The 16,051-nt window shown below is 32.2% G+C and overlaps 1 protein-coding gene and 1 long non-coding RNA gene across 15 annotated transcripts in view; one reads left to right on the top strand and one right to left on the bottom strand.

Annotated features, from left to right (window-relative positions):
• The window catches only part of Ptprd (protein tyrosine phosphatase receptor type D), a 2,207,759-nt gene that overhangs the window by 1,096,968 nt on the left and 1,094,740 nt on the right, over positions 1-16,051 (top strand). The gene's annotated exons all lie outside the window — the stretch shown is intronic.
• LOC124093410 (uncharacterized) lies at positions 1,037-6,925 on the bottom strand. The gene is made up of 4 exons (XR_006851958.2): positions 6,841-6,925; positions 6,225-6,265; positions 3,974-4,068; positions 1,037-2,031 (listed from the first exon to the last, which is right to left on the bottom strand). It is a non-coding gene; the product is annotated as an uncharacterized LOC124093410 (long non-coding RNA).

Below are 16,051 nucleotides of genomic sequence, written 5' to 3'. Positions count from 1 at the left end.
TGAACTGTCAATACCCAAGCGTAGCTGAAAATCTCCCACAGGCATTATAGAGAACCAAGACTATATTAGGAGCATCTGAGGGAAATATGCTTGCTGGAATAGATTTTCAGTATTATTTTAATTATCTATGTTTCTACAATGAATAGTTATTACTTTGGGAGCTAATGAAAATTGAAAGTTATTATTCATTAGAATGATATGGTTCCTACCATTGAAAGATACCATTACACTTCAATAATTGAAAATATTTTGATTTATAATATAAGCTATATTTAGTGAAGTTACATTTTTGCTTCAATATATGTGTGTGTGTGTATGTGTATGTGTGTGTGTATATATATATATATATATATATATATATATATATATATATATATATATATATATATATATATAAAATTTAATATTTGCTCAACACACAGTATCCCAGTAAAGAAGTAGGAAATATGTTGTATAATATCAGTTTCCTATATTTTATTAATTTTCTACAGTATTCTTAAGTACAAGGTAAATTAAAACTGAAGATCATCTGCAGTTAGGATCTTGTATAAAATATTAAAATAAAATACATCTCACTAAAAAAACAATATCTTAAAACACTTCAGGACACCATAGTTTATTTAGATTACTTAAAGATAAAACTTAAAATACAGTGATGCTTTGATAATGTAATATATAACATTAACATTTCAAATAAGAAAAAATATCATAATTTTTAATTGATGCTGAAAATCTGATGACATTCAACTGACATGATTCTCTTTTTTTTTTTTGCTGACTCCACAGATTTTGGGGGGCTAGGATTCTTTTTTTTATTATTGGTTGTTCAAAACATTACAAAGCTCTTGACATATCATATTTCATACATTATATTCAAGTTGGTTATGAACTCCCAATTTTACCCCAAATACAAATTGCAGAATCACATCGGTTACACATCCACATTTTTACATAATGCCCTATTAGTAACTGTTGTATTCTGCTACCTTTCCTATCCTCTACTATCCCCCCTCCCCTCCCCTCCCATCTTCTCTCTCTACCCCATCTACTGTAATTCATTTCTCTCCTTGTTTATTTTCCCATTCCCCTCACAACCTCTTATATGTAATTTTGTATAACAATGAGGGTATCCCTCCATTACCATGCAATTTTCCTTTTCTCTCCCTTTCCCTCCCACCTCATGTATCTGTTTAATGTTAATCTTTTCTTCCTGCTCAATGGTTTAAGCTGCAGGAATATAAGAATACCTCCCAGGGCAATTAAATTTTGCACTATATATTATAGCCTATGCAACAGAATAACTAATAATTACATCTCAGTTAAACAACTGTAGCACACGACATTGGCTCCCTGCACATTAACTTACCCTTACTAATTCAGTACACATCTGCCCCAGCAGCATCCTTAAACAATAGCAAACAGGAATTGGTGTGTAAATGCACAAGCTCCTTTATTCTCTGATGGAATAGATTGAAGATGTGTTACACACTAGCTGGTAGGTTTTCTACAGTAAGAATGAACTCCAGTTTTCTACCTCTTAACTCTCATTTGTAATACACCTTCTATTGGATGTTTTATTTCCTGTCTCAAATAAAAAAAAAAATAGATGTTGTTGAATTGGAAAAATGAACGAGAACTGGTTTGCTCTATTCTATTGTTAAACTATAATACTTAATATGGTACTGGCACCAGAAAAGACAAATGTCTTGACATTTTGAGTACCTGTCATTTGCAAGGTTCTGTGATAAATAGGGGAGATACATCTGGGAAAAAAAAAAGTAAGCAAGATCCACATTTTCATGAAGCTAGAGAGCAAAATGGGAGATTCAGACAAAAGAGCAGGCAATTTTACAATATAAATGCTGTAATAAAGGAAACATTACACTTCAAGAGAGCAGCCCACACTCAGACAACACCTTTTGTAAGAATGATTTTTAATCTGAAATATGAGGACCAGAGTGAAGTTATTTAAGTGGAGTGGATTCCAGGGTTCAGATGGTATATTGATAGATGGTGACATGGTTCAGAAACCTGTAAGAATGTTATAAATGTTTAAAAACTGAGAAGAAAGTGAGGGAAAATACTGGCAAGTTGTCTATAGAAATGCAGGAATAAAATAATACCTCCCAGGGAACCCAGGAAAGTGTAATATATCTAAAATTAAGGGAAGAAATATCAATAAAGGAAGTTATCAGCATCATCAAATAATGCTGAAAATCAGAAGGAGCTGAGATAAAGTCTCCACTGAAAGCAATAAGGAGAACTTTGGTATAGTATTTTCAGTGAAGTGGTGAGTGGGAAAAGGGGGATGCAGAAGACTGAGACTAGATTCTAATTTGAGAATGTAGAGGAAAGGAATATTTATTACTTTTTCAAGGAAGTTTTCTATGAAAGGAAAGGACATGTTAAGGTAGAGGTTGCATAGTGACTGGAGCCCAAGGGAGGGAGAATTCTGGGCAGGTGTAAATGCCCGTGGAAAGAACCTAGTACAGAAAAGGAAAGTGGAGCTCCTACAACAGCTAATCAAAACTAATTCACTACAAGAGGGATGTTTGGAGATTAGAGGTCCAAAGTATAGTTGGAGAAATAAATCTTGTACTAGAAAGACCCCACTTTAGAAGAAGGAAGAAGAAAGTGGTATGGAGGATGCAAGGGATTTTGTGGAATTATGACAGAAAATTGAAAAAAATCATATTTGATTATTTTAATTTCTTTGTTGAAGAGGAGACCAGATTATCTGCTAAGTAAGCAAAAGATGTTATAAAGTTGGAAGAAAATGAATGATTGTTGTAGAAATGTAGACTAAAGAAAAAATAGAACTCTAGAGCAAAGATATGGAAACTGTATAATATCTAATCAAAGTGTTCATCATTATGCAGGGAATGGACTGAGCAGACCAGATTCAGCAAACTAGGGTACATGAATCCCAGTGAGCCCACTGAAACAAGGCCATAATAAATTTAGTCTAAAGTAATGCACCATCACGCCAAGGCCAAACTTTGAACAAATTTAAGAGTGGCACAAATAACTATAGAGGTGATATGTTCGTAATTATTTAAGGGAGTGTACTGTGTATATTATGTTTTAATTCTAAAACATTTCTTCCAAATGTTAGTAAATTTAGTACCCTAAAGTATAAAATTGATTTTTATTTAGAGATAGGCCATATTTTATTACTTTTTACATCATGCTGGGAGATAAAGTCTTGGATAATGGATTATGCTTCCATTTTTTACCATAATATTTATTTTCAGGACATGTAAAAGTGTTCTGATAATATACTATAGATTATTTTAAAAGTAGAGAATTCCTGAAATGACAAGTGTTTGACACATTTTAACATCCATTGATCTTTCAAAAACTGCAGTAGGCAAACAGCTTATCTTGAATGCGCTTTGGGAACAATGTGATATTTACAGTTAAAAGCATTACACATTCATATGTATAATTCATGAACTGAAAATTATTTAAATCCCAGAAACCACTGAATTTTATAGTTATTTCTGTACGTTTCTATTGCTTTGGTGTTTCTAATGACTCTTTTCTTTTTCTCTGCACAATCCTATTTTTGCTGTCTGTTAAATCAAGCTCCTCTTTAAAATAAAAGAGATATCTATAAGGACTACTAGGAAGAAACAGTATAGCTTAGTTAAGACTGTAGACTCTGGAATAAGACTGTTTACATCCTGATCTTCATTGTGTAGTGTACCATTAATTATTTGTGCCCTTGGGAATTTGGATAGCTTTCTTGTACCTCAGTTTCAATTTAAAACTGGAGCTAATAATGGTGTCAGTCATTGGGTTGTTTCGAAGACTAAATTAAATAATGAATGCAAGTTATGAATGAATGTTCACCAGTATTAACCATCACACACATTAATATCTTCTGCTCTTTGCAAATTATAGTATGATCTACATTTAGCAACATACATGAATCTAGAGTTCAAATGACAAAGTTTGAATGTGTACATACCTGTGTAACCAGCTTGCAGATTGATACAGAGCATCCCCAAACACCCAGAACGATCACTATGGGTTTAGTATTGTGTATTCTTGAACTTTGTATAACTGTAATTAGAGAGTATATGTCATTTATTAATAATGAGATTTTTTTAAAAATTTTCTTATGTTAGTATATGTTTCAGTAAATGTGTCTTTTTTTCTTTTTAAATTTTATTTATTTATTTATTCTAATTAGGTATATATGAAAGCAGAATGCATTTTGATTCATTGTACACAATTGCAGCATAACTTTACATTTCTATGGTTGTACATGATATCACACCATATATGCAGTCATACATATACTTAGGGTATTGATGACCATCTCATTCCACCATTTTTCCTGCCCCCATGCCTCCTTCTCTTTTCTCCCTCCCCTTTCCCCCATCACAATTCCTCCATTTCCCCCTGTCTCTCCTCCCCCATTATGGATCAGCATCCACTTATCAGAGAGAAAATTTGACCTTTGGTTTTGGAGGATTGGCTTACTTTGCTTAGCATTATATTCTCTAACTCCATCCATTTACCTGTAAATGCCATAATTTTATTTTCTTTTAATGCTGAGTAATATTCCATTGTGTGTGTGTGTATGTATATATATATATATATATATATATATATATATATATAATAGTTTCTTTATCCATTCATCTATGAAGGGCATCTAGGTTGGTTCCACAGTTTAGCTATTGTGAATTGAGCTGCTATAAACATTGATGTGGCTGCATTACAATAGTGTGCTGATTTTAAGTCCTTTGGGTACAGAGCAATCAATAAATGGGAGGGATTCAAACTAAAAAGCTTCTTCTCAGCAAAGCAAAAGAAACAATCAGTGAGGTGAATAGAGAGCCTACAAGAATGGGAGCAAATTTTTACCACATGCACATCAGATAGAGCACTAATCTCTAGGGTATACAAAGAACTAAAAAAATTGAACAACAAAACAACAGATAACCCAACCAATAAATGGGCCAAGAAATTGAACAGACACTTCTCAAAAGAGATATACAATCAATCAACAAATATATGAAAAATGTTCAATATCTCTAGCAATTAGAGAAATGCAAATCAAAACTACTCTAAGATTTTTATCTCATACCTGTCAGAATTTCAGTTATCAAGAATACAAATAACAATAAGTGTAGGCTAGGATGTGGGGGAAAAGGCACACTCACACATTGCTGGTGGGACTGCAAATTGGTGCAACCATTCTGGAAAGCAGTATGGAGATTTCTTAGAAAACTTGGAATATTTTTTTTTTTACTGCATACTATATTTCCTTATATGAATATACCACATTTTTAGAAATTATTTTCTTATTAATTAATATTTTGGTTATTTTTACATTAGTATTTTCTTAACCCATTATCTGTTTCCAGTTTTAAATACTTTTTTTACTTTAATATAAAATGTACCTGGTCATTAATTTTTAAAAGGGACAGAAAAATGAGTCATCTGTAAAAGATAGCAAGTACCAGAATTTATTTTCATTTTTTGTTTTTTAACATAAAAGACCTATAAGTAGAGGCTTCTAGAAAAGCATTTGTAATATAACATAAATATAATGGAAATGGATTGTATTGTTGTTTTTGATTCTTGTTTTTTTTAGCTTCAAATTGAGTGCAAATCTTCACAGAGAGGATTATAGCATGATTAAAAAAATCACTCTTTTATTTTTTCTGTAACTTAATAATCCCAGGAAATGAGTCACTCATTCTGTGGGCCCAGAAATCCAGAGCCTTCCCTATGTTCATGGATATAATCACTGTAAGTATAATCAGTGAGGATGTTGTAAGGCCTCTGACAGAGGCAAAGAACAGTATATCACATTTTCTCCCTATTTTTCTGCCAATGCAACTTGCTTCCTTCATTTATTTTATCTATAGTTTACAATGATTATAGCAGTAGTCACTCAATTAATGTTGAAAATTTCCATATTTTTGATTACCTTACTCATGTTGTTCCTCACTTCTAGGTTGCAAAACTGATTGGCATCTAATTTTCTAAGTCCATTGACTCCCTTGGTTGTATTTTTAAAAAAGGTGAAGCCACTTGTCAATCTATAAGCATCCTAAATTATCTAAATTGCATTCAGTAATGTCATATGGGAAAGATACTTGCTGTATGAAATTACTAGTGACAGTTGATGGGGAAAGCAATGTGGTGAGATAATTAAAAATGCACCTGTGATCATAATATCAATAAAAATTAAAGGGACCTACCTCAGCTGATTCTCTCTTCTGTCATGTTCTATGCATGATTTCTAAGAGAAAGAAACATTTATTGTGCCACAATGCTTTAGAGGACAGATCTTATTCTTAGATACTAATATATCAGAAAGCATTCAGAAATACTCAGGGAATACAGATTGCTGTTCCTTATCACAGAACTGCAGAATTTAAAATCATGAGGATTAAAAATGAATTTGTATATATGCAGCCAATCATTTCACTGATTTAAGAAATATTTAAAGAGAATAACATTTACAATTCGGAGGCATTTGAGTTAAACTTCCTTTCAAAGTAGAAGTTTAGCAATTCCTTATTTGCATTTTAGCAATATTGCAAGTTAAATATTTTCAATAAATTGTAGAACAGAACGAAATGCTGTCCTATGGAGGAAACTTTTTCTCTTCATTATCTCAATTATCTTTTTATAGATACTTATAATTTCTATTTATAAAGAAATATATTTTAAATATAAATGTGCTCTTTAAGTTGTGTTCAGAATTATTGCCCTCTACTTATTATAGGTAATGTTCTTGGGAGACAGAATGGGTAACAAATACTTGAACAATGGATCCATGTGTATTTCAGTGACAACATAGAGCCTACTTACCTGTAGTGCTTCCTTTTCTTTCCTCTTCTCTCTACTTGTTTACCAAACAATGACAGGAAGGAAGGAAGGAAGGAAGGGAGGGAGGGAGGGAGGGAGGGAGAAAGGGAAAGAAGAACAATTCATCAGATTCTGCAAAAGAGAACAAGTCTCACCAAGCTGATAGAACCAGCTTCCGAGAGCTGAACTTCCACATGAGTCCCCCACAGCACATGCATCTAACTCTAGTAGCCCAAAAAGTGAAGTGAGAAAGGAATCCACACCACTTGGCATAATGCTGAGGGTGTGAGTCAGATCCTCTTGGGAGGTTTGGGATGCCACAAAGTAGGAATGGACATGGAATTTTAAGAAGATTTCCTATTTATACCTTGACACATAAGTATCTGAGAAAAAAAATGAGCAAACTAAAAATCAAATTTAAAAGAAATGTTAGTGAAGTATTTAAATCACATGGCTTTAAGTAGAAAACTTATTTTAAACCTGGGTTTCTAAATGTTACTTTTATATATACACAGTTTTCCTTTTTTAAAAAAAAAAATAATAAACTTTACCTTTAAAGCATTATTTTGAGCAGCTTTAGCTTCAGAGCAAAATTTCCTGGAAAGTACAGAATTCCCAGAAGAGACTGAAAGTACAGAATTCCCAGATGAGCCTGGCAATCCCGTATGTATAACTGCTCCCAGTATCTATATCCTGCACCCAAATGATACATTTATTGTAATTGATGAGGCTACACTGATGTATCATTATTGCTCAAAGTTTATAAGGTGTTGTACATTCTATGGTTTTAACCGCATCTAATTTTAGTTTTTCAATTAATTAGTTTTCAATTAATTTAGTTTTTCAATTGAATTCTATGAAAATATTGACTGAGGCAATTCTGATATTTTGAAAGTAAACCATTAAAATATTTGGTGATTTCAGCAGATTTTATTTTATGAATATTAGTTGTATCTATTAAGATATTTTGTGCTTAAGGAAATGCAAAGACAGGGGCCATCAGGTTTCATGCATTGCTGCAGCAGGACTCACACTCTGTTCCTGTAATTTTCGTGGCCCAGCCCTCTTCTGTCCAGGAGGTACGAAATGGTACAGAATAGAACTGAATTCCAGGGCTGCATTATCGTATTTGTGGGCTCCAGCCTTTTTGCTTTTATGGACTTCTTTCTCTAATTTAAAAAAAAAATATTTAAAACTACATTTTACAACTGTATTTGCCTTAAAAATATCTGAGCTGGTCTCATAGGTGTATATTAGACAGACAGACAGACACACACACACACATATTTTAATTATGTCCATGTTTTTGTTTTTAGTTTGGAAGAAGTTAAAATTGAATTCTTCTGTAGACCTCAATCAATTCTATGGGCCCTAAGCATTATCCTACTGTGCCTAATAGATAAGTCAGCCCTGCTGAACACAGTAGATATTTATGCTGTTTTGTTCTATGACCTTCAAAATAAGTATGATTACAACATATTTGTGAAGTCTCAAAATATTCCCCAACAATATATTTATGAATTATATGGAGAAAAATATTAGCCTTGTAGTGGACAAGTCTGAAAGATTTTGCCTGGGCCAAGTGATCAGAGCCAACCTCACAAGAGATAAGATACCTCAAGTTAACTCTGGCATGACACATTGAGATGCACATATCTTTTCTCTGGTATTCTTGACCAAAAATAAATCTACCATCTAAGTATGAGGGAACAAATAAAAACCCAGATTGAAGAACATTTATAAAATAATTGATGGGTACTCTTCAAAATGTCCAAGTCATGAAGATTAAAAAAAGATTCAGGAATTGTCAGAAGTTGGAGTAATCTTAGAAAAAAAAATACAATTAAATGGAATTTGGGAGCCTGGATCAAATCCTGGAACAGAAACAGTCCTGGAACTACTGACGTAGTTCAAGTAGAGTGTGTAGATTAGTTAATGTCGGTGCTAATTGTGTGGTCCTGAGCATTGTGCTGTTTATTATATAAGATGTGTACATTAAAGGAAGGTGGATAAATTTGTGGGATTTTTTTTTACTGCTTTTGCAACTCTTCTGTGAGTCTAAAGTAATTTCAAATTTAAAAAAAAAAAAAGGTTTGAATAACCCCTGCAGTGTAACTACTTCTATTCCTGTATTACATGGTGAAAAAAATTAGCATCGCCAATTCTAATCATATTACTTGAAAACAACTTAATTGTGAGAGTTATAAGTTGAATCCACTTTTGGAGTTTTACATCCTCCAATTTCTATTTATTTGAAATCCAATATTTATCTTGTTAGCATTTAAAATATCACATTATTTTTTTTTCTGTCTACTGTCCATTGAGCCCTCATTCTTTCCACGCTCCAGTCTTTACCACTTAGCTGATTTTTGCCACCATCATCTTCATCATAATCTTGGAATTGCATACTGAGTGCCTACCACAATTTACTCCTTAAAATAAGATCCCTCACATAGGTATTATTATATATCTTCAAGAGAAAAGTAAGTCCCAGAGAAGTGGAGTAACTTTTCCAGGTTGACCCAAGTATCAAGTAACAATAAAATAGTAACATATAAAGGAAGCTGCAGATAGTATGCACGATCCTCTGTCACTTAGCATTCTTTTCTTCACTCAAATTGCATGTATCCTGCAGTCTGTGTATCACATCTTTTAACATTTAGTCACATGTTTTCTATTTCATACAATTATTGCTGGATGTTAATCTTGTCTTTTCATCAATATTTTAGAGGAAGGGAGATCTCTGACCACAGCACTGAACACACACCTACATACATTTCTATGTATTATATGTGCTATCTTTGTTGAAGAACATATGGACCATATCTGGAAATGATGCTGGAATATCATATAAAGATTACTATAATCATCAATACAAAATATGAAATATAGACTTTTTAAAATCTTGATTTTTAAAAACTACTTCACCATTTTATGAATGGTTATTACAATTGGTTATTTACAATGGTTATTACAGTTTTATGGACTGCATATAATTTCATGAGTATATGAGCTTTCCTTGTGTTTTGAGATCAGACAGAAGATTGTCTTATATTTGAAATCGAACTTATATGTCAAATATACTTTCAGTTTTAATTGAATCTGTTTGCTTTTATGGAACATTTGTTGTTTCTCCCTCCTAAGCAACATCTCAAGCAGAAAACCTTAGAAAATACACTTCCTTTAATGTCACCATATGAATTAAGCAAAGTGTGAATACTACGAATCACCATCTCCTTCACCATCAGTGGAATGATTCACATTTTATTCATGCATCCTTGGACTGATGGATTTAATTCCTGAAGTGTACGAATAGCCTTATTCTCTCTATAAGCTAAAGAATAAATTTTGGGGGCAGTATGTTCATAATATTTTTAAAGAAAAATTATGTGGTAGGACAATTGCTCCCATATTCTTTTACAATAAAACATTATCATCATTTTTGCATATGAAAAGTGATATATATGTTGTAATCTTGGTCTTTTTGAGTAGCCTGACAGCTTTGCCTTTACCTTAGAATTTATATAATAAATATCTATTTGTCATTGTCATTTGTATAATCGTGAAATAATTTGAATTAGAAAATTTATATTATATTTACTTGGAGTTTAAAAGTGTTTTGCTTTCCTAATAATTTGCATCACTCTGAAAGGGGCCACTGAGAAAATTCAGATTTTATTTTTCTGTTTGCCTCTGATTCAGATACTTAACATGTTCAACCTAGAGAAAAGTGATTATCATCATTTGTTATAAATAAAATAATTTCTGTTCTTTAGAATAATCATATAATAATGTTTAAGAGTGTTGGTTCAAGTTTGAATTCTATATACAGAAAAGCAACTAAATTCACCAGCTTATTTTGCCACTTTTAAATTGGCACAGGAATACTGCCTATCTCTTAATGGTGTCAAAGAATTAAGTGATGTAATGTGTACAAAGAATAGAGTTATTGGGCTAGGGTGTAGCTCAACAGTAGAACTAGCATGCACAAGGCCCTAGGTTTGATCACTACCACTCCAAAATTAAAAAATTAAAAAGGAGGAGGAGGAGAAGAAAAAGAAATACCATCAAGTCCCCAAGAACTGGTAACTATTATTATTTGGAAAGGATTCTGAGTTTTCCTAAGAATCTACAAAGCATGAGATTTTATTAATCATTTATCATATTTCCTCAAAGGAATGAGATATTTTGATTTGCTTTCTGGAAAACAGAGGTGAAATATGCTAGAAACATTCCATAATTTTAAATATATGAAGGGTGTGTGTATGTGTGCATGTGTGAGACTTATTTGTTTAACCTTCACATGAGGACTGTTTTAGGACAATATAAAACAAGTGACAATAAACAAAGTATATATTGTGAAAAAAAGGAAGCCTAAAGGAAAACATAGACTTATGAATCACTGTGTAAATATTTTCTATGACTTCAAAAGCTATATGAAACTAGCCTGTCTTCTTGTCTTAAGAGGTAATTACTCTTATTTTAAACCATATTCACTTTGACAGACAGGAATTTTAGATAATCATTCTCCCAATATTTGAAAGCAGATCAAAATTGAACTATGTATGAAAATACCAGGTAGAACATATTTCACTCATGATACACTTTCAACAGGAGCAGAATCCTAAAATTAGTCTATTCAAGGATCATCTTTCTTCAGTAAAGAAGAGGCACTTCAAGCTAGGCACAGTTGCATGTCTAAATTCAGCAGGGAGGCTAAGACAGGAGGATCACAAGCTCAAGGCCAACCTGGGAAATTTAAAAGATCCTATCTCAAAATAAAAAGGGTTGGGGTATAGCTCAGTGATGGTGTGCTTACCTAGCTTTCATGAGGCTCTGGGTTAATTCCTCAGTAACAGGGATTGAGGGAAGTATTTGAGATTTTTTGTTTTGTTTTTTAATCTTCTTCAATGTTTTATTTTTAAAAAGATTCACTAGTATTCCATCTTGATAATATTTAATAATATCCAACAAATGCGGACACTAACATTTTAAAAAGTAACTATTTGGGATGTAGAGTGTAGGGATATGAAAGGAAATTAGCTGTCACACTTGAATTTAAAGCAGCATTTTACATAACTGTATTTATTCTCATTGCTCTCATTTTTAAAATGAAAGTTTGCTGTAAGAATAGAGATAATGTATGTAAAGTACATAGCCCAGTGCCTGACATATAATATAGGCTTAAAACGCAGTAGATGACATTTATTATTTGCTTTTACTATTGTGTTTGCTGTTTTTATTATTTAGTTATTAACCTCCCAGAATGTCAGAATCCAAGACCTTTTAGGCATTTCAATATTTAAGAAGATGTCATCCTTTTATTTCCTTTGGTACTTGTCTGAAATCATTTAGCCCCTGATTAACCATCAGTGGTTTATTTGATACCCATACAGTTAATTTACAGTATAAATCTCATCAATAGTAGGTTTGAACACAGTGTCTTGACTATTCAAGTTATTAAAATAACTTACTAATTACTAGATCCATCACTCAAGTAAAGGATGTTTACACAAGTATAAGAATACCAGATTCCTTGAGATTGTTGAAACATATAATAACAATATAGTCCCTAAAATTTTCAAAGTAGCCTATGTATTATACAAATGTAAGTGCCATATTTCCATTACAGTTATTATTTTTTTAGATCAGTCATCAATCCTGTGGAGCTTTTGGAAGATTAACAAATTAATCCCCACCTTCAGTTTTTGAGAACTGTTTATTATAGAAGAAGCTATAAACTGCAATTTGAAAATCATCAAAGATAGCAATGTCATTCAATTTCTCTCTGATTAGTTGTCATATTTTTTGAAAAATTTGTCATGAAAATGTGCAATTCAAGTGGTATTCTTTGCATGGTTTTCAATAATTTTATAATATTCTTTGTTCCAAACAATATAATAAATGGCCAACCTAATCTTATTATTATTGTTATTTGGACTGAGAAATAAATATGTTTGGGAGTGTAATAGATCTTCATGTGAATATCAGTTCTCTCTCTCCATATTCATCATTATATCTATTTTGGGTCTCACTCCTGTCAGTTCTGAAGTACAGATCAAAATACCTGACTTGCATCACTGAGATGAATAGTAAAGAAAATAGCATGAGAAAGTGAGCAAACAAGACTTAAGAAAGGTTATCTTTCTGTTGTTTACCCTCTGAGTGGGGTGACCATAACTCCTCTGTTCTCTGAGTTACTCTTGGTTAAATTTTGTTGTTTTAAATTTCTAATAACCAAGATACCCTCAAAAAAGTCCCAGTTTGTAAGATAAATTATCTGGCTTTCAAAGGTCATAGGCATCCGTAGACACCTGCTGCTAAATTCAAAATGAATAAAACCCTTGTGAACCAACACACACCTTTATGAAAAGAGGCAAATGCACATCAAGACCAAAGGTGGTGATTATCTCTAGTACTTTCCCAAGAAACAATGTGGCTTGGGGGGAAATAAAAACTGTGAACTCAGAGGGTCCTAGGTTTGAATACTGTCTCATCATGTGACCCAGTCTTGGACTATTTGTCTGCAGGTAAATAATCCCTTTCTTCAATTGCCATTGAATAGTTTAGATATGATATAAACCCTGATAAAAATTGCAGCTATAACTATTTATCATTATTTCTCATATATTATGTTATACAAAATATCAAATTACTAAAACATTGATCACTATGAACAAAGCATGGTGGGGGGAACTTCTGTATTATATTCAGGAAAGTGAGGAAAACTGGGTATGCATAAACTGACCCTCTTGAGACACATGTATAAACTGAAAAGAAATCTATTGAAATATCCCCTTCCCTTGTTAAGCCCATAATACATCATCTAATTCATTTTCTCCACAAAACTGATTTTATCCTGTGATCCTGTTGTTTAGTTCCTTGTGTGTTGTCTACATTCAAAACCAACAGCGAACTCTTGGCTTGACTGCTTCCACCCTGTAATTCACAATTTAAATAGTGGGTAGTAGATAAAAATATTTGTTTGCTAATGATCTATTTTCTCAAAAATTCAGTAGAAAGAAAAAAAGTACAAATGTAGGGAGTTTATGCATCAAAAAAGATGGACATACTATGTGTTAACACACTGGACTGTTCAGATACCCAGCTTCCTGGGCAGATTTGAGGTGCTCATATGGCATCATTCTGTTTTCTAATTGAAAGACAATAGATTATGCATTAGTATCTCTGTCATCTTTTATGTCTTAACTTCAACCCCAAAGTTTCTAAATGGCTTTGAGTTATAGAAAGGTACAATGAAGTTCTACATAAGATTTTCAGACAGTTCTATTAAAAACCAACATTTGGGGCATTATTTGTCTAGAACTCATCAAGTAAGGAGCATCTATAGTGAAACTGAGGTGAAATCATGCCCACCATTTCAGAAAACCCTGTCTTAGCATAAATACAACCAGAGCAAAACAAGAGTGGGAGAGAGGGGAAGGGAGAAAAGGAGACTAAATCCTGCTAAACAGTTGATCCCTGATTCCCATTATATGTGAAGCCAGCACTATCTCAGATTTATTAGCCAATCAAAACTTTGCTCACTTTGTGTTAAGTAAGATTTCTGCCACAGATGCTGCTTTTGTTTTGGAAGTATGTGAAGAAATAGCAATGACATATAGTTGTTGATAGTTATTTCTTTTTATTGATCTAGTATCTTCTGATATTTGTTTTGAGGAATTGTCTATCTCTTTCTATCCATTAAAGGTTTTGAGTATCAATCCTAAAGACATCCAAATTTTGCATTATTATAGCTATTACTATTTCCTCTAGATGTTGAAAAAGTAAAATAGTAAACATAAGTTGTGTAGAAATATTTGGAAACCATGTTTAGAAAACCCTTGCCTGACTTAAATTGATAACCCATGGATGTGATAGGAGTGATTGTGGATTCCTTTAACAGGAATCTTAACAATAACAAAAATCAATTTTGTCTACTATAGTATATTTCATCTATATTTGATGGTTTAAGTGTTTTACTGCTTAAAAAGTGAAAAGGTAGACAAAGATAAGCTAAAAAAAGCCCTTAAACCAACACTCCAAATCTTATGATTATGAGTCTTTTAACCTATAAAGCAAAAATATAGTAGATTAAGATTGAGGTGTTCTACAGGGGTATGTAAAATATGTTTAAAACCTACTTTACTGTGATAATTTGTCATGACAAACGTTATTCAACATCATGCATTATGATTTAATTAACATAAAATGTACCAAAATTTCCCCCAAAAGATGGTGGAAACTTGTGAAGGCTACACACAGGTTACCACAGGAGTATAAAACTCAATGTGACTAGAGGTTGGATGGGATAGATTGTGATGTCCATGTATAATTTAACTTGAAAATGGATGTGTACTTTTGTAATGAAATAGGATAAAACATTTAAATTCTAGGCCTAGATCATTATCTTGCATCTGTTATTTTATCAGGCAACAAAATAATTGGTACATAAATATGTAAGTAGCCTACATCTTATGAGTGGCATCAGTAATTGCAATATGTTTTTAATTTATAGGAAATAGGATTTTAGAAATAAAACTATAGTCAAAACTATGATTAACATAAATCTCAAGATATACTTGTCCCCTTAAAACATAAAACATGACAATATGAATGTACAACACTAAAAGTATGACTGCCATTATGCTGCCTGGATGAATTGCATTTTCACATGAAATATAACTTGCAAATATCTGAAGTACATTTTAATTAGTTTAAAAGTCTGGTTAAAAAAACATAAAGTCACTCAAATGTATTGAGTTGTTCAAAATACAGACTTGAGAGCAGTATGTTTTCTACAATGAGATTTTAAAAATCAAAATCTAATAAGATAAGAAAATCTGATCAGGAATATAAGGACATACAAATAAAGGTAATTGTAAAATATAACAATTCTGACATTTCTTTTTTTTATTTGGCTCACTTCTATTTAAGCAATAAATTTTTAATATTCATTTAAGGGGTTATTCATTCTTTTTCTTTGAAATGAGAAGAGTATTGATTTAGGTAAAATGTCAACAATTTGATTTATTATTTAAAATTGAGGCTTTAGGATTATGGTTCAATCATAAATGAAATATGATATGTTTGCAGGTTATTCCATGAGAAATTTCTTCTATTGTTATCACCCCTATTAACACTATAAGTTCAGCTAAAAGAAACATCCCATCATTTCCTTTGTGAGTGCCTATATGTTATGTTGACATGAGCA

This window comes from Marmota monax, unplaced genomic scaffold, assembly GCF_021218885.2.
Source record: "Marmota monax isolate L192 unplaced genomic scaffold, Marmota_monax_Labrador192_F-V1.1 WCK01_AAM20220418_F8-fsc00124, whole genome shotgun sequence".
Lineage (NCBI taxonomy): Eukaryota > Metazoa > Chordata > Mammalia > Rodentia > Sciuridae > Marmota > Marmota monax.
This window is presented reverse-complemented; position numbering and strand designations above follow the sequence as displayed.